The following is a 20,918-nucleotide window of genomic DNA, read 5'->3' as shown; positions in this document are numbered from 1 at the left end:
AAGATGACATAGCCTGCAAATTTGGGCCTGTTAATTAGGGGAAAGAAGCATTTGAAGCATTTCTAGAAATAGAACTATACCTGAATAGATTTTTTTTGCCTTGAAAACACTTTAGACAACATAAACACCCTAGACAACAACATAAACATTCCAAGGTAAATGTGCGTATTAACCATGGATCACAAGAATAACAAAATAACAACAAAAATAACATTAAAGAGATTTCTTTTTAAGTATACAGAAAGAACAAGGGTGAAAGCAAGTCAGGTAAAAATGATGGGGGAGAAACAGAACTGAAACATCATGAACTAACCATCTTACATCTTACCTACAGGTGAGTCAATATTTGTTTTTATGAGACTAAATTAAAGAATGAGAAGGTGAATAAAAGGGATGAGGGAAAAAGACAGAAAACAATATGTAAATATGCAATATGTAATCTCATCAATCCAAAAGCTAACAATGAAGGAAAAATATTTCCTCATCTATCAGGAAAAAGAGAGACTATAGGCAAGAAAGCAAAGGAGGGGGATTTTAAAAAGCAAAAGAAATGGAGAAATCTTCCTAAATTAAAATCTGACCTCCAAACTTCCTAGCTATGTAGCCCTTGACAAATCACTTAATCCTGTTTGCTTCCATTTCTCATTGTAAAAAAGGAGCTGAAAGAAAGGCCTGGAGAGACTTACACGAACTGATGCTGAGTGAAATGAGCAGGACCAGGAGATCATTATATACTTCAACAACAATACTAGATGATGACTAGTCCTGATGGATCAGGCCATCCTCAGCAACAAGATCAACCAAATCATTTCTAATGGAGCAGTAATGAACTGAACTAACTATACCCAGAAAAAGAACTCTGGGAGATGACTAAAAACCATTACATTGAATTCCCAGTCCCTATATTTATGCACACCTGCATCTTTGATTTCCTTCACAAGCTAATTGTACAATAATTCAGAGTCTGATTCTTTTTGTACAGCAAAATAATGTTTTGGTCATGTATACTTATTGTGTATCTAAGTTATATTTTAATATATTTAACATCTACTGGTCATCCTGCCATTTAGGGGAGGGGGTGGGGAGGGGTAAGAGGTGAAAAATTGGAACAAGAGGTTTGGCAATTGTTAATGCTGTAAAGTTACCCATGTATATATCCTGTAAATTAAAGGCTATTAAATAAAAAAAAAAAAAAAAAAAGGAGCTGAAGAAGAAAATGGCAAATCACTCCATGCCAAGAAATACCAAATGGACATGAAGAGTCAGACATAACTGAACTTTACCAACATTATCTTGTGCTGAAAGGAACCATAGATAAGAAATCAATATCAATTCCAAACATATATCTTCCAAATGTCTTAACATCTAACTTCATTAAGTATTAACAAAATTAACTGAAAGATATCAGACATGTTAAATACCAAACAAAATGAGAAGTTAATTTTCAAAGCAATTATTTTAGCAGACACGAAAAACATGCTGTGCTAGTTTTAGTGCTGTGGTAGTCATTTCATAATCTGCTGTACATTTTCAATCTGATCACTGACTAGTTAAAGCAAATCAATACTAAATTAGAAAAATAAAGACTAAAAGATCCTACATGCAAACACAATTACTTCAGTGCTACATATTTAAATAAGATAGGTTCCCAAAAATTAGAAATGGATAAAAGTAGAGACATTGACTCCAGTCATCACTATTTCTAAGATAAATTTAACAATTACTAAACAATTGCTATAACACAGAGGCCAAAAGTTCCCAGAAAACACTTCATTCAGAAAATATGACCCCTTGCCAAGCATAGAGACATAGCAGCCGAAGGCAACAATAATTTAGAGTATAAGTAAATTGAAAAGACATTATAGATAAGAATGACAGAAGACTATGAGGAATATCACGTCACAAAACATTGAAAAGTAAAAAAAGGAGAAAATAAACTTACTGAAAACTAAGTATTTATTCCAAAAGCATTTACAGATAAAACTGGGAGACAACAATTAGACATAAAATAGAGCAGATTGCCATTAATATATTCTTATCACTGATTTCACTGCAACTACCACATTTATTCACCAACATCTCAGCACACGGTGGGTTACAATTAAGAAATAGGAATGAAACCTAATAAAATAAATTCAGAAAAAGTAGATGGACTTCATCAAATACATAAGCAGGAGAATCCATGCTAGAAGTGACACAATTCTAAATAAACTCATATCTCAAAAAAAAAAAAGTGGAAAATTCCAAAAGAATGGAAAAGATCACACATCATAGTATTATCCTCCCAAAAAAGGAAGCAGTGAAAAGAGTATTGGACAGTTAAGTCAGAGAACCTGGGTCCAAATTCCTACTCTACCACTGACCTTGAGCAAGTGACTTTTCCATTTTGGTCCACAGTTTCCTCATCGTCAAAAAAAGGAGAGATCTAGATGATGTCTAAGATTTCTTCTAGCTTTAAAATCTATGACCTACAAAGTTATCAGTGCAGAGGATTTAGGATACCTCTGTCTTTATCTTTCTTCCACCTGTTCCCACAAGTATCAATTTTCCACTTTTGGAAATTGATTAGGTGATTATTCACTATGGCCTACATTTCCTCTAAGCTTTCCATCCTCAACCCATACCTAGGCAATACTACCCCTTTTAGACATCATTCTAAGCCAAATAGAACTCAGATCCTCTGGAGGAAAAATCAATGATTTTATTCTGCATTCCAATGGCAAAGAGAATGGAATGAATGTAGTAAAATCTATCGCTTTTGGATTACCCCCCATTTTGGATTATCTGAGGGAATGCCCCTTAGCAGCACCAATAATTGAAAGTAGACCCTATGGGAGGGAGGTGTCCCAGGGGTCTCTGATTTATGAGCCCGATTTCCTTCTCATTGTTGTTTCAGTTGCTGCTTTGACTTCCTCTCCCCCTGACCACTCTCCCCCCACCACCAGCAGGGAGGCTCTGGACAAACACTGGGCTCCATTATGGAATCTTGGCCCCAGAGTACAGTACAAAACACCGGGATTTTGTGCTCCCTCCTGATATCCCTCCCCCACGCTCCTCTTGCTCCCTCCCCTATCTCCCCTTCCTCCTCCCCTCAAGCCTAAGCAAAAGCCTCTTCTACACCTGTTTCCCTTTGGCCAGTTCTAGGCTGTCCCAACCTTGAAAAACACCTGGCTGGACTCCCTCTAAGGGCTTTAGCCCTCTTGACCCCATAAAGCCTCATTCGTTTCCGCCGGCCGGGAGGCTCAGTGCTGGGAGAAGCTTGGGGAGGGCTGGGGGCTCAGGCCAGCGTTAAATCTCCGTCACTGGACTTAATCCCCGGACCTGCTGAGCCATTAAGCCTGGGGTCCCGGGGAGGACAGCAGGGACCGGTTGTGGGGGGTTCAGACACGTTCAGGACGCAGACACCCTCATCCCCGGCTTCTGCCGCTCTAGAATCCGCAGGAGTGAGGCAGGTGCTCTGTCCCCCGCGGCGTGCGCTTTCCCTCCAGTCCCCGTCCGCCCCCCAGCCGGCCCGGCCAGCCGGCCCAGCCCCCATGGAGAAAACAGGAAGCGGCCTAGGCTGCAGAGGGAGGAAATTAGACGGCCAGGAGCAGGCGCCCGAGGAGGGGGCGGAAGCGGCAGGAAGCCGGCCTAAGCGCCCGGGCATTCTTAGGCTTATCTCAGCCACGCACTCCGCTCCGAGTTCCTTGACAAACACCCCGCAGCTGGCTCCCCCCACCCCAGCTCCCTGCCCTCTCCCAGCCACCCCCGGCACCAGCCTCTCTCCCCCTCCCCGGCAGCACAACCAGGCAGGGCCTTCCCCCGGCCTGGCACGGCCCAGAGCCCGGCGAGGCTCGGAAAGCCCAGCTCTCCGAGGCTCAGGCTCCTAGCCCAGAGACCTGAACACGCGTGGCTGGAGCCCAGGACAGGCTGTCTCCTGCCCTGCCCCCCACCCTAAGCCTGAGTTTGAGTCTCATCTTTCTCCCTTGATCCAGGGCGCCTGGCAGGTGACTGGTATCACCGGGGAACCTGAGGCACGAAAGCCAGGAAGGTGAGCAAGCGCGCAAAACCCTGAGCAGAAATGGGCGTGATCAGCCAGAGTCACTCGGCAGGGAAATTACACAGAGTGCTCAGTTTATGGAGAAAATAACCAGAAACAGAGAACCCCCAGTCTCGGGTATCCCGCTCACCAGCCTACACTTTAGAAAGGGCATATCTGTATTTTCCTAACGCTGAGCATGAGGCAGTCAGTCTTTGCCAGCAGAAAACCCACAAACAGAGCGCCAGGAGCTGAGGACCCCGAGGAGCTGCCTGGGAGATGGGCTAACTGGGGTCCGCTCAGCACGGGGGTAACTGTCTCTAAACCAGGCAGCTAAGGGACCGGCGCCTGGGCCTGGGAATTCTCACAGAGTGGGAGAGCCGGGGGACAAAGCAAGGAAGGACCTGGGGAGCAGGGCCGGGGCTCCAGACTGCTGCGGAAACGCGCTGAACCTGCTGCTGGCAGGAAGCCCAGGCAGCTACAAAGGGGCACAGGAGGGCCTGGCAGAGGCAGAGGCTGCCACATGGTCCCATAGAGGGAGGGGACCAGAGCAGTTGGCCTGCCTTTGCTCCTCAGATGTGAAAAATGATGGGCCAAGAGATTGCGCCTTCAGCATCAGTCAGGACCAAAGGAAAGGGACTGAAGCTAAAGCAGGAAGGACTCCGGCTAGCCACAAGGTAGAACTTATCAAAGTGGCAGTGGGTGCACGAGGGAAAGCCAAAGAAATGTCTTTCAGTTTGTATGGATAATTAAGATCAGAGGGTGGGTTTCTTTCAACACAAAAGAATGGGTCCTACAGCAGCAGGGGCAGTTAGGTGGCTCAGTACATAGTTTGTTGCACTTGAAATCAGGAAAAACTGTGTTCAAATCTTATCTTATTACTGTGTGATACTGGGTAAGTCATTTAACTTTTATTTCTTAGTTCCCTCCTCTGTAAAAATGGGAATAATAATGACAATAACCCTCTAAGATTGTTGTAAGGATTAAATGAGATATTTGTGAAATGTTTTGAAACTCTTAAAGGACTATATAAATACAAACCCTTGTTATTATTATTGTTCCCACTGTCCCCTACCCCTAGAAGCCTGTCCAATGAAAGGGGGAAGGGGGATGTCTGACTTCAGTCCATTGTCTTTATGGATGCACCTGGGGATACAAATATCCCTGCCCCCCACCCCTGAAACAAAGCCCATCTCCTTCCCCCCAGTAAAGGACATGGTAAATATCCCCTTAGGACCTTCTCCTAGGGTTCCACAGGCTTAGGGAGCTGAGCATCCCCAAACACCCTCCTCAGCCTTGACCTCAGAGGGCAGAGCAGCTGCTTCCTCTCTCCATGAGAGATAAGAGACAGAGTCACTGCTTCCCTGAGCAGGTGGCCCTGGTGGCAGGTTTTTCCAAGGACCCAGGGACCTAGGACCCTGTTGTTTGTTTCTTACAAAGTTCAGCTTTTTCCTGCAAGGGGGGAGGAAGGAGGGACTTAGCTGAGGCAGGATGCAGGACTGTCCTCTGGAGGACACAATCTGCCTGGCAGCCTCTGTCTCACATACACATAAAGACAATATCACCTAGTTCTATTGAACAGCACCTGGCCCCCTGTCAGGATATTTATTCTCTCCCTTCTAAAGAGTGTGGAAGATGGAGGGGAAGTATTTGTCTCCATTCAGTCCCCACCTGGAGCAGTAATGCTTCCATATGGAACGTCTGACTTACTGTATTTATTGTTCATCACTGAAAATGACTTTCCACAAGGCCAACCCCAGCCTGAACATATGGGTCATCTTAGCTGAATCATCTTCCAACTTCCATCATATTCTCTGGCCTGAACTAGGACTCTCAGGAAAGGAGTGACCTGGCTGACCACCCCCATCATATTTAGTGGGAAAGCAGGGGAGTAGCACACTGCTCCTAGGCTTTGCCACAGAGAATAAGGCTTCTAGAGGAGAGAGCAAACTTTAAGCATCTGTCAGTACTGATGGCTGGACATGAGCATCTCATAGCCAGAATGCAGAGAGGTTCTCCTGAGCCCACCTTAGTCAGATCTTAGTCTGATATCAGCAATGAGATCCTACCTCAAGCAACCCCAGGCCTGGGCAATGAACCAGACAGATGGAGGTAGGCATCCTTTCCAGACTACTGGGATAACTCTAAAGCCCAGGTTCAACCTGGAATCCTCTAAAGCCAGAAAACATCCGGGTCTAGGATGGACCAAAAACTAGAACATCAGGACACAGCATATGGTCCGTATGGACAAACAGCAGAATCAGCACATCTAAAAGGAATAGGAGTAGTGTAGCTACAGAAGATGAAACTGATATAATGAGGGGGAGAAGTGTCAGGATGATTTCAAAGTCTAAGCCAGCAAAATTCATCCAGTGTCTAAAAGTCCAGATGGAAACAAAAGGCACAGATAAAAAGACACTGAGTTTGAGATCCAGTATGCAAACTCCATAAGGAGACAGGAGAAGAGAACTAGGACAGGGAGACTGGAACAGCATTTCAGGTTTTAGAACAAAGAGATCCCCATATGATGGTCAAAGGAGGCAATGCCATTTTTTCCAAAATATCCCAAGATGTGTTCTGCTCAACTTTATAGCACCTCTGGGTATGAGCAGAAAAAGTTTCCAGGTATGGCAAGATGTAGAAGAAAAGCATGGGTGCTTTCTGTGGGTGATGGTAATTACTGACCAAGCAGAATATCCTAGGGATCTTACAAATCCATTGGCCTGGCTTTATAGATCTATGTTGTTCAGTCTTTCCTCAATCATATTCAAGTCCCCATGATGCCATTTAAGGTTTTCTTGTCAAAGATACTGGAATGGTATACTGCCATTTTCTCCGCCAGCTCATTTTACAGATGAGGAAATTGAGGTAAATAGGGTCAAGGGACTTGCCAAGGTCACATAGCCAGAAAGTATTTGAAATTGGATTGGAACTCAGGAAGAAGAGGCTTTCTGACTCCAGACCTGACATTCTATCCACTGAGTGACCTAGCTGCCTGCCTAATCTAAACCTGACCCTTATTTCTTTACTGTTGACCCAGGACAAATCCTGACCTGGCCTTGAACAACCATAGGCACAGCACCAACAGAACTTGACCTAACTTTCACGTCAGAAACAAACTCTAACTTCAGCATTTTCAGACTGAGCAACTAATACCCTGTTAATTAATCAAGCAATAAGCATTTATTGTTTACTTATGCTAGGTTAGGCTCTGGTTATGCAGTGATCTTCATAATCAATCATCATTTTTCCAGAGTCAGACAGAGACTGTTGCCACTATCCATTGCACTAACAATCTTGTTTGCCACTTTACCCCCTATATCATTTCCTTATCGCTGCTCCATCTATCACCTCCTTCTCATCTCTTTCCTAAATTCAATCATATCCTTTATCACTTCCCTATATAAACTCCAGCCACCCTAATCACCTCCCCATAATTTCTGTTTACCCCTTCAGAAACCCACAAGACTTCCCACCATCTCCCCTATATTCCTCCCTGCCTCCATCACCTCTATTATCCCTACCCCCATTGCCTCAGGCATTCTTCAAATGAGACAGGCAATAAACACTCCTGTTGAAGCAAGAGAGTTGTATCAAATGTGGAAGATGAATAGAAACCCAGAGCCAGCTTAAGGTAGAAGCAGCACTGCAAAAATAGAGATTCCATATTACTGTTCTGTAAGAAATGACCAACAGGATGATTTCAGAAAGGCCTGGAGAGACTTACACGAACTGATGCTGAGTGAAATGAGCAGGACCAGGAGATCATTATATACTTCAACAACAATACTAGATGATGACCAGTTCTGATGGATCAGGCCATCCTCAGCAACAAGATCAACCAAATCATTTCTAATGGAGCAGTAATGAACTGAACCAGCTATACCCAGAAAAAGAACTCTGGGGGATGACTTTTTTTTTTTTTTTTTAAATTTTATATTGATCATTTATTTTGTGTTCTAATATGCCTCCACAATCTGGCCCCTGTTTATCCGTTCTTATTTCATGTTGCTCCCTTTCTTTTTTTTTTTTTTTTTTTTTTTTTTTTTTAATAGCCTTTAATTTACAGGATATATACATGGGTAACTTTACAGCATGTAACAATTGCCAAACCTCTTTTCCAATTTTTTCACCTCTACCCCCACCCCTCCCTAAATGGCAGGATGACCAGTAGATGTTAAATATATTAAAATATAACTTAGATACACAATAAGTATACATGACCAAAACATTATTTTGCTGTACAAAAAGAATCAGACTCTGAATTATTGTACAATTAGCTTGTGAAGGAAATCAAAGATGCAGGTGTGCACTAAATATAGGACTGGGAATTCAATGTAATGGTTTTAGTCATCTCCCAGAGTTCTTTTTCTGGGTATAGTTAGTTCAGTTCATTACTGCTCCATTAGAAATGATTTGGTTGATCTTGTTGCTGAGGATGGCCTGATCCATCAGGACTAGTCATCATCTAGTATTGTTGTTGAAGTATATAATGATCTCCTGGTCCTGCTCATTTCACTTTGCATCAGTTCAGTAAAGTCTCTCAGGCCTTTCTGAAATCATCCTGTTGGTCATTTCTACAGAACAGTAATATTCCATAATTTTCATATACCACAATTTATTCAGCCATTCTCCAACTGATGGACATCCATTCAGTTTCCAGTTTCTAACCACTACAAAAGGGCTGCCACAAACATTCGTGCACATACAGGTCCTTTCCCTTCTTTATAATCTCTTTGGGATATAATCCCAGTAGTAACACTGCTGGATCAAAGGGTATGCACAGTTTGATAACTTTTAGCATAGTTCCAAACTACTCTCAAAATGGTTGGATTCGTTCACAACTCCACCAACAATGAATCAATGTCCCAGTTTTCCCACATCCCCTCAACAATCATCATTATTTTTCCTGTCATCTTAGCCAATCATGACAGGTGTGTAGTGGTATCTTAGAGTTGTCTTAATTTGCATTTCTCTGATTAATAATGACTTGGAGCATCTTTTCATATGACTAGAAATAGTTTCAATTTCTTCATCTGAGAATTGTCTGTTCATATCCTTTGACCATTTTTCAATTGGAGAATGGCTTGATTTTTATAAATTAGAGTTAATTCTCTATATATTTTGGAAATGAGGGCCTTTATCAGAACCTTTGACTGTAAAAATATTTTCCCAGTTTATTGCTTCCTTCTAATCTTGTCTGCATTAGTTTTGTTTGTACAAAAACTTTTCAGTTTGGTATAATCGAAATTTTCTATTTTGTGATCAGTAATGATCTCTAGTTCTGCTTTGGTCATAAAAACCTTCCCCTTCCACAGGTCTGAGAGGTAAACTATCCTATGTTCCTCTAATTTATTAATTTCCATTCTTTATACCTAGGTCATGAACCCATTTTGACCTTATCTTGGTGTCGACGTTAAGTATGGATCAATGCCTAGTTTCTGCCATATTAGTTTCAATTTTCCCAGCAATTTTATCAAACAGTAAGTTCTTATCCCAAAAGCTGGGATCTTTGGGTTTGTCAAAGACTAGGTTGCTATATTTGTTGACTGTTTTATCCCTTGAACCTAATCTATTCCACTGATCAACTACTCTATTCCTTAGCCAATACCAAATAGTTTTGGTAACTGCTGCTCTATAGTATAGTTTTAGATCTGGTACAGCTAAGCCACCATCATTTGATTTTTTTTTCATTAATTCTCTGGGGGATGACTAAAAACCATTACATTGAATTCCCAATCCCTATATTTATGCACACCTGCATCTTTGATTTCCTTCACAAGCTAATTGTACAATAATTCAGAGTCTGATTCTTTTTGTACAGCAAAATAATGTTTTGGTCATGTATACTTATTATGTATCTAAGTTATATTTTAATATATTTAACATCTACTGGTCATCCTGCCATTTAGGGGAGGGGGTGGGGGGGTAAGAGGTGAAAAATTGGAACAAGAGGTTTGGCAATTGTTAATGCTGTAAAGTTACCCATGTATATATCCTGTAAATAAAAGGCTATTAAATTAAAAAAAAAAAAAATAGAGATTCCAGGAGACCAAATCCAATGATATCAAGCCAACTGCATGGGGGCAGCTGGTCTCCAAGTCAAAAGGAGGATGGCCTGCCTCTGAGCCCATTATTATGGGCATCCCTCCCTTTTCTGCCACTCTGGGAACTCGGCTGAGGCAGGAAGGAATGGGACCCCAGGGGGTGGGTGAGGGAGGAAGATGAAACCCTAGTCAAGGAGGCAGCTGGGAGGGGAGCAGCAGGGTGGGGGAACACACAAGTGGCAAAATCAGGATTAACTTTTTTGTTTCTTGAGTCTAGGGAATTGTGTTTGCCTAAGTCCTCCTCTTTCCAGATGTTCCTGCCTCATCCCATCAAAGGCTCAGTGGCTACAAAGCTAGAGGCCATGAGAACGGGAGTGGGGAGAACAGCCTTCAAAGCCTCCAGCTTGCCTCTCCCTCAGCTCAGCACATGGGGGGTCCCAGAGCTTCAACATGCGGAAAGTTACACAACTGGGCCTAACCAAGAACCCTCCAGGCTTGCCCTCCCTCTCCCCTATTTCTCCATTGCTGTCCATGTTACATTGCTTGTCTCCATCTCTCCACTAATCTGCTTTTGTCTCTGGTTTATAATCTCTCTATCTCCCCATTTCTCAGTATATCTAGTTCTCTCTCTCTTCATGTCTCTGTCTTTGGTATATTTGTTGGTTATAAACTCCTGGATTTTGTCCTCTTTGACTCTGCTGTGTCTAGCCCAGGCAGACTCTCTGAGTGGGTTCATTAAAACCCCCAAACTCTTTTTTAATGGGGTTCTGAGATCTCCTCCCTTCCCCACTCCTAGCCACGCTTATGCTGAACCTTCATTCAGCAGCTCTCTGTGGATTTGGATGCCATAAAGATGAGGAGTTTCAAGGAGAAGTTGGAAGTTAATTGTTATATATTTGTCTCTTGAGTTATCAAAGAAATATACTTCAGAATTGCCTAAAATCAATCTTACCCAGATTTCTAAATTTTCAGTCCAGTGTCTGGCTTCTTGGAAATCGGGAATCAACACAGTTCCCTGATCAACTTCCACTTCAGGGCAGTACAAGGGCTCCCTGAGGCCTTCAGAAATCCAGGAACAGCAGGAAGGACTTTGTACCAGAAACGAGATCATTGCTTCTCCCTCCTCACTGGGGAAAGATCTGAAGTTCCCAACGGTCTTCATTACCAAATATAGAACTCCATAGCTAATTTTCTGTATCACACGCTAGGACACGGGGCGTAGAACTCCAGGAACAAGAGCATATGGAGCACCAGATTTTATGAGACCCTGGGGATGCCTCAGATAATCCCTAGCTAGGTCTATAGCCCTGCAGGAAAGAACCAGCCACTTCTGGGTAACCAGTCACTCCTTCCTAGAACCCATCCCGATGCCTCCTTGACCTTAACCAGCCCATGCTCCCTACGGAAGTATGTGCCAGATGTTTAAACATTCATTCCAGTTGTAGCAACCAACTGGCAGTCATCACTGGCCCTATATAGCTGATCTCAATGCTGCCACTGCTCTGCATTTCCTCTTCCCATGCTCAGCCTAAACACTCAATATTCAGGTGCTTTGGCCCTTGGAGAGCCCACACTCTGCATAGTTATTCTGGACCAAGCACGCTTCTGGGTGGGTGCTATCTTGTAGGCCCCAGGCCTGGGACTCAGACTTCCCTTGCATGGACAGTGCATGGACTTCCTCCTGGGAATGGCTAGTAGAGATACACTAGGTCTTCCCTCATCCTCCAAAGCAGGAATCTTGTCACAAGAGTTATTAGAAGCAAGAGTTCCCTTGAATCATTCCATCTGTTGTAGTTCTAATTTCTCCTTCCTACAAGGATCTATAGTCACATACCTGGCCCATGTACCCATCTAAAATAAGAGTCAGGAAAGCTAGGTGGTGCAGTGGATAGAGCACCAGCCCTGGAGTCAGGAGGACCTGAGTTCAAATCTGGCCTTGGATATTTAACATATCCTAGCTATGTGACCCTGGGCAAGTCACTTAACTCCAATCGCCTCGGCAAAAAATAAAAATAAAATAAAGGGGGCAAGGATGGGTCAGTTGGGGAAGAGCTTGTTTCCTGCACTTAAGCATTTCCTAAAAGTCAATCTAGAAAAGTGAAAATCTAGGGACATTCTAGGATGAAATGTTTTTTGTGAGCTTTGAGAGTGACGTGTTCTGAATTTTCCTATTCTGAACTGTGGTAAAAAGAGCATTATCTGTGCTTATATATCTTCTCATTTTCCCTTGAAATTTCTGGGATTGAAGAGGAATCTAGATAGTAAGTAATAAATAGGAATTTATAAAGAACATCCCTAAATCCATCATGCAATGAGGAAATTTCCTAAGTAGCTGAAGAGTTAAATGGAATGATGTAATAGACCAATAAGTTTAAGCTATCTTTGGGATGGGAGACACCATTGTCTGTGGTACATGGTCAAACCTAGAAATAGGCTAAACCCAATTTAGAGAATATATCTAACGTAGGATGTTTAAGTACTAACTAACTAACCTGGGACTGGGTATTTTTCTGGCACACTATAGTTTCTTTTTTTTCTGGCACACTATAGTCTCTTTTTTTCTTTGTTATTTTTTTCCTTTATTTTATTTTTCTGGTTATACATGTATATTAACTTTTTAAATACACATTTCTTTATGAGTCATGTTGGGAGAAAAAATCAGAACAAAAAGGAAAAACCATCAGAGAGGAAAAAAAAAACAGAAAAAAGAAGTGAACATAGCATATGTTGGTTCATAGTTCTTTTTCTGTATGCAGATGGCATTTTCTATCTAAAGTTTATTAGAATTACCTGGGAACACTCAAGGTTCTTAATAAATATTTGATTGTTTAAGTGATTTGAACATTTAAATGTTGTTTGCCTAGATTATTTTTTCTGAATTCACATGTTCTCTTTGCCCTTGGGAATGAACTCTAGAAATACAATCTTTTGTGAAGAGTATAGACAACAAAAAGTATTTAGAGTGACAGAGATAGAGGGACAGGTAATCAGGTTTGGTGCATAGCAGATTTCTCAGGCCAGGAAATTAAATAGACTTAGGGGCCAAGAAAGTCAGAGATCTTTACTGCCTAGAATGAGTGGAGAGTATGAGGGTTCAGTGATCAGAGAAGGTTTAGAAAGGAGTGTAAGATGAAAGGCTTGGGTTGGAGTTAAGTCACCTGGGAGAAGCTAAAATCTTTGGAAAGTTGTCCACAAGCTCAAATTCCTCACAAGATCCTCTCTCCATCTATATGAGGTCAAGACAGAAGAAAGGAGCTGAAATTAAAGCTAAATAGAAGACATTGATTGTAACATGGTAATAAAAGATTTCTCAACCAGGAGGCATTAAATTGAACTAAGAGATCCAAAAAGGCTTCCCTAAGGATCTTGCCTTTAATTCATACCTGGGAGCATTAAATACATACACACTGAAGTATAATATACTAGAAGAAAGTTTTGGGAAAATAACCTCTGTCCTGAGATAACTGAAGGTTTAAGGATCAAGATCAGAGGTCTGTTGAAGTTAATATATATATGTATGCTAGCAGGTGAAAATTAAACATCCCTAGATTAAAAGAACAGGAGCATCTGGTAGCAAAGGAAAACAGGAGTCCCCATTTCAAAGAACCACCCCCATACATAATACATGCATGCATATGTACACACACATACACATAAAATACGGAGTCAAAAAAAAAACAGAAAAAGGCTAGGTAGAAAATCCTATTTCCTCATACGAGGAATTTGGAGATAGGTTTCTTCCCCCCAAAGGACCCATCGGACATGCTTTCTTACACCACTATTCCCACTCCACCCCCAATCAGAGGCTCTGTTCCACCCTCCAAGAATAGGAACAAAGTGGAGTAAGGAATCACTTGAGATCCTACAAGAAGAAACCCAAGAGATTGGGGGAAGGAGAATATGTAGAATGTCATCTCAATAACCAATTGATCCCCCTAATCTCCCTCTTCACTCTGGCTACCACCACCTCATCTCCAGGATCATAAGGGTTCAAGGGCTCAGTCACATGTGGGGCCGGATTTCATTTCTGTGCCCCTCCCCAAAGTGCCCTAGCCCCAATTCCTGCCAACATATGTCCAATACAACACAAAGCCTCTGATCTCGAGGCCTCCTCAGGGCCCCCTGAGACCCTGTGGTTTCTGTTTGAACCTTTTAGGATTGTGGGGAGAGGGTGGTAACCCCCACTCAGCCTTTGATCTCAGTCAGGAGCTGGGAGGGAAGTGAGGGTCCCTGGCAGAACAGGGCCTGGCCAGATGTGAGGGCAGCTTTGGGGGGAGGGTTGCAGCTGCAGACAGCTGTTGAGCAGCTTCAGGCCAAGTTCAGGGGCACAAACCTGAAGCCTAAAAGAAATCAGCAGTGACTCCTGAAGGAGACATGCTAAGATTGACCTATTCTCACTCCACCACTGCATTCCCCTCATGGGGATAATTTTCTCTGAATTTGTAGAGTAGGAATACAACCTTTCAACCCACACAGACAATTATTTGAGCTTCCCCACACACATACAAACAAGCACACATCTGAATGATAGAGGAAATATTCAAGGCTTTCCCATATAGAAGCTGCTCCAAGGGAGAATAGGGGAGGGAAGACACTCAAGTGGTGCAAGTGGTGAGGCAATGTTGAGATTCCTTCCCATCCTCTCCTAACCCATGATCCAAGACAATAAATAACAGGAGGGACTATGGTGAAAGAATCCCTAGCCTTGGGCTCACTGAAGCACTCCATCTTTTTTTTTAAGCTTTTTATTTTCAAAATATATGCATAGATAATTTTCAACATTCACCCTTGCAAAACCTTGTGTTTTAAATTTTTTTCTCTCCCTTCCTTCCACCCTTCTAAGACAGCAACTAGTCTAATATAGGTTAAACGTGTAATTCATCTACACATATTTCCATAATTATCATGCCACACAAGAAAAATCAGATCAAAAAGGAAAAAATAAGAAAACAAAATGCAAGCAAACAACAAAACAAAGTGAAAATGCTATGTTGTGATCCCCACTCAATTCCCACAGTCCTCTCTCTGGGTGTAGATGGCTCTGTCCATCACAAGACCATTGGACCTGGCCTGAATCACCTCATTGTTGAAAAGAGCCACGTCCATCAGAGTTGATCATCATATAATCTTGTTGTTGTGTACAATTTTCACTTAGTTTTACTCACTTCATTTAGCATCAGTTCATGTAAATCTCTTTCTGAAATCACCCTGCTGGTCATTTCTTACAGAACAATAATATTCCATTACATTTAGATACCCTAACTTATTCAGCCATTCTTCAATTGATGGGCACCCACTCAGTCTCCAGCTTCCAGCCACTACAAAGAGGACTGCCACAAACATTTTTGCACATGTGGGTCTTTTTTCCTTTTTATGATCTCTTTGGGATGCAGGCCTAGTAGAAATTCTGCTGGATCAAAGGGTATGTACAATTTAGTAGCTCTTTAGGCATAGTTACAGATTGCTTTCCATAATGGTTAGATTAGTTCACAACTCCACCAACAATGCATCAGTGTCCCAGTTTTCCCATGTCCCCTCCAACATTCATCATTATCTTTTCCTTTAATCTTAGCCAATCTGAGAGGTGTATAGTGATATCTCAGAGTTGTCTTAATTTGCATTTCTCTGATCAATAGTGATGTAGAGCATTTTTTTTCATATGACTAGAAATGTTTTAATTTATTTATCTGAAAATTGTCTGTTCATATCCTTTGACCATTTATAAACTGGTGTGTGTACTCCATCTTATAAAGGGAAGAACTTGTCCCTACAGAAAACTATTCCTGGGTCAAAGCTTTTCTCTGTGTAATCACTACTCTTCAGATCTGGGTACCAGTCCTGAGCACCAACCTGTCTTCCTAGTCAGCTACTTTGTACATGAGCTCCCTGAGCCAAATCCTATCTTTGTCTGCCTTGTAATTAGTTAGTACCATTGCCACCATCTTAAGACACACTCTTTCCAAAAGCATTCTATCTTTTTCTTTCAGCTGACCCTTCCCCACACAGTTCAGGCTACAAATATTTTACAGAGGATTTAACTACAAAGGAAAGCATAAAAGCATCAATCAGTATTTCTGATATTTAAGCATATATGATAATAACCACAAAAACTCATATTTAGTTTTTAGGGGATTTTTGGAATTTTTTTGTGTATTTGTGTTTATGTTTTGAAGTTTAAGGGGGATAGGGAGGAAGATTCTCTCTATCTCTCCCAAACTGGAAATGCTACAGCTTCTCACGGGCCCAATCCCATGGGTCTGAAATTTTGGACCTATTCCATTCTAACCTGGCCTGGTTGACGCAAGTCAGCATTAACTCTACCATAACTCAGTTCAAGCAATCTACCAGCCTCAGCCTCAGCTTCACTAGTATTAAAGACCATGCTTCTTTACAAAGCACTTTACTCACCTCAGCCCTTTTAGATATTGAAGAATGGATCAATAATCTCACTGATGTAGGCATTCTCTTTAACAATGTAGATGGCAACTCATTTTCCTTTTACTAGCTCTGAATCATGTTGCTTCTCCTTCGATCTTCATCTCCAACATTTCTAAACTAAACTTGGACTATGACCAGTGGACCCCACAGGACTCCAACAAGTAAACTACTGCCTTCCTTGCCCAGGACCCTCTATCTCACTTCCTCAACACTAGCTCCAAATCATGCTAACTGAAGAATAGCACCATGCCCCCTGATCTCCATCTCCCCTTACAGATTGTCGTCCCCCACTAAAATAGAAGTTCCCTGAAGTCAGAGACTTCCTTGCTTGCTTTTATTTGTACAACTATAGCAGCACAATCCCTGGCATATAGTAAGAACTTTATAAATACTTTATAAATAAATACTTTATTTGTCTATTCATGTTGTTTCATTCTGTGCAATCCTCATCTATATTCTCCTAGAAATCCTCCATAGAGTTCACCCAATGAATGGAGATCTTCCTCTGAGCTTTTTAATATTTTCTACATAACTAACATAAGCCTATGAGATGTCCATTTATGCTTGTCTCTTTTTTCTGAAAACATACAGATGTCCTTGATGACAGCTTTCATGTCATTTCTTATTAATAATTCATTATTGATAATATGCCTTGTTCTATTTACACTATTTAAATCATTCACCTAAATAGTTTTGGTCCTTCAGACATTTGTAGTTCCATGTGATGCTCCCCAATCTTCTAAAATACTAGTGTTTCTTTAAAAGTGCACTGGAGAAGTGATTTAGGCTAGTTCCAGTAGACTTGTTATGGAAAGAGCCATCTGCATCCAGAAATAGGATTGTTGGAACTGAATGTGGATCACAACATAGTATTTTCATCTTTTTTATTGTTTTTTACTTGCCTTTTTTCCTTTTTTGTCCTTTTTGAGATGATTTTTCTTTTGCAGCATGATAAATGTTGAAATATGTTTAGAAGAATTGCACGTTTAACTTATATTGGATTATTTGTTGTCTAGTGGAGGGGATAGGGGAAAGGGAGGGAAAAAAATTTGGAACCCAAGGATTTGCAAGGGTGAATGTTGAAAACTATTCTTTACACGTATTTTGAAAATAAAACACTATTATTTTTTAAAAAGTGTGTTGGGAACAGTGATCCAGGAAAATTCCAATTTCATCTTGTGATGAAGAATGCCATACAAATCCAGAGAAAGGACTATGGAGTTTAAATGCAGATTGAAGTATATTATTTTCACTTTTAAAATTTTTTTCCTTTCTCATGGTTTTCCCCTTTTTGCTCTTCTTTCTTCTTTCAAAACATGACTAATATGGAAATATGTTTAACACGATTGTACATGTATAGTTTATATTGGATTGCTGGCCATCTTGGGGTGGGGGGGAGGAAAGGGAGAAAGGGAGAAAAATTCATAACTCAAAATCTTACAAAAATGAATGTTGAAAATTATCTTTACATGTAATTGAGAAAAATAAAATACTATTAAGTGGGAGAGGGAAGTACATTGGAGTCAGTGAGCAGTTTAAGGTCACTGATAGTTGTATAATCTAATCCATCCTCTTCCTCCAACTCAGTTCAAGGTTCAATTGTTGTTCAATCATTTTTCAGTTGTCACCAACTCTTTTTTACCCCTTTTGGAGATTTTCTCGGCAAAGATACTGGATTGACTTGTCATTTCTTTCTCCAGTTTAGATGAGGATTTAGATGCATACAGGATTAAGGCACTTGCCTAGGGTCATACTGCTAGCCTAAGTGTCTAAGGCTGGATTTGAAATCAGGAATATGCTTTTCTGACTCCAAGCCCAGTGCTTTATCCACTGCACCACAGAGCTTCCTATTTTAGAACCAGTTCATTAATCATCTTCAATAATCATCAATCATCTTCAATCAACCAGTTCAATAATCATCTTCCCATAGATTATACTAATAGACTAACTCTGTGGGTTATCCATCCAACTTCAGGTCATATTTTGGGCAATAAACACATACACATATCATCATCGTCCTAGCAAAAGCCCCAGGCAGCACTCATTTGTCTATTGTAGAAAAATGCACCAAATATTAGTCAATGGGGAGGGTTCTAGGTGTCCATCTCTCACTCTCCACCCATATATTCCCCATTGACTCATTCACTAATTAAACTCTGTCCCTATCTCTCCCCCGGAGAGAGGAAGGAAATATCATCATACAATGTCACAGATAGTTCTTCCCATCATCCAGAAAAAAAAAAGAAAAAGAAAACAATTAGTCATCCAGTTCATCCCCAAAGGTTAATTGCTTTATTGGAACCTAATTTAAAGGACCCCTGCTGAGTACAGTAGAGGGAGAAACCACTCTTGTTCTCACCTTGAGCTCTTTAAAGGAGGGTACTATAGAATTCCTCATCTGTATACAGAATGCAAACACACTTGATTATCCCTGAGCATAATCAGAGGATTAACCTGTAGTAGAATGGCCAACAATGTCCCCCCACAAAAATAAACATGAGATTATTCTTTGCTTGACATTATCTGGCCCTTACTTTGTCCTCCCATTAATTTAAAGGTGAAGATCTTTAAAAAAGGCCTGAGACTCTGGTTGTAATTCCAAGTCCTAGAGAAAAGGAGATGGGAAGCTAAATTTCTGCCCCCTACCTCAGAGACCTACCCAGCTTAGATTACATTTTCATGGCACATGATAATCTGTAGATGGGTACCATTCCAGTGCAAATCCTCTCCAGCCCTAATCATGACAAAGGCACAAATGTGGCAGAGAATTCCCCTAGGAGAGCCTTCTTCTGTGAAGTGCCACTCCAGAAGAAGAGTTGCTAGAGTCTTTAACATTGTGCCTTTGCATCTGACATTTGACAATTTGTATCTGGCAAGAGATACTCAGTAGTCTTAGACTGGCTAGGGGGTGGGATGAGAAGGTGACAATCAGCCCTCTCAACCATCCTCCCTTAGAAGGAGGGAAATGAAATGACAGGGGCCACATTCTGCCATAGGCTCATGACTGAGACCCCTGGGACTAAACCTTAAAAAGGAGGAGGGAGAGACAGACTTTGTGAAGGGGAGGGGGGGAAGGGGGAAGAAATAGGTCGTGTGGGGGAAGAGCAGTCAAAATTTATGATTTGGAAGGAATAGGTGATATCCTTTAGGAATAGGGGGACAAGATCCTGTGAATGGAGGCAGAGCACAAGACCGTGTCTGGGGGACATGGAAAAGAGGTGTTAGGCCTTTTACATAGGGTGGGATTTAGACAGTAGCAATCAACTCCTGTCAAACCACTTCCCTTTCATTACAAAAATAGGAGGCACAGCAGACATGTTCATTAATTTTGTTGAATTGGATCTCCTCCTTCCTCCCCCCTCGCTTTTTAAAGCTCTCTGAGAAAGAGCTCTTCAGAACTGATCATTCCTATGACTATAACTGTGATATAACTGTGACACAACTCCAAACAACTCCAATCCCTTTCCCTGCCAACTCTGGAGGCACCAGAGCCCATGACTGAAAAATAACTAGACTCAGTTAAAAGAAGAGGATAGGGAACTAGACCCTCCCAGAAATGGAGGAAGCAGCCTCCTATCCCTGAGATGGCCCAGGGCAGCTCTGAGTTATTTCTGTTTCCTCTTTTCGCCAGTTTCCTTTTTCCGGTTGTTTTTGCTCTAAATCCACCTAAAGCCCTAGAGGTTCCCCCTGGATTTCATTCCATCTTTGGCTTTGTCCTTTCAAGGCCCCTCCCCTTCCCTCTTTTTTTTCCCATGATCACCCCCACATAACAATGCACACATACACAGAGACACAACCCCCACATAACATGCACACAGAGAGATGAACATAGTCACACCCATGGAAAACACACACAAACATCATGCTGTCTGAAAAACATTCTCCTCACAATATGCTCCCCACTTCCCTACTTTCCAAATCCTGTTAAGGATATCACCACTGTCTATTCACCCAGATTCAAAAACTTAAGGTCATCTTTGATCATTTTTTCTCCACCACCCCCTACCCCCACCCCCCACCCCTCTCACACACACACACACACACACACACACACCCTGCTTTGTTACTAAGTTCGGAGGTCTGGACAGGTTGACTCAGAGCCTAAGAATAATGGGGGAGATGGAGGATCTTGCCTTGAGGGAGAGGAGGAACCAAAACCTATGCATAGAATTTGATAATGTCCCCTCCCCCTTCAACCCCTTTCTCTTCGTTCCTATTGCCAGAACTTTGGCTGACAACATTTCTTTCCTCTTCTAGATTATGCAGTAGCTGCCTACTGATCTTCCTGCTTCCTGTCTCTCCTCTTTCCATTTCACCCTTCACACAGCTGCCAATATAATCTTCTGAATGTAGAGATATCACTGCTAGATTACAAGTTCCCTGGGAATAGGGATCCTATCTTATCCATCTTTTGT

The sequence above is a fragment of the Sarcophilus harrisii genome, chromosome 2 (assembly GCF_902635505.1).
Source record: "Sarcophilus harrisii chromosome 2, mSarHar1.11, whole genome shotgun sequence".
Classification (NCBI taxonomy): Eukaryota; Metazoa; Chordata; class Mammalia; order Dasyuromorphia; family Dasyuridae; genus Sarcophilus; species Sarcophilus harrisii.
This window is presented reverse-complemented; position numbering follows the sequence as displayed.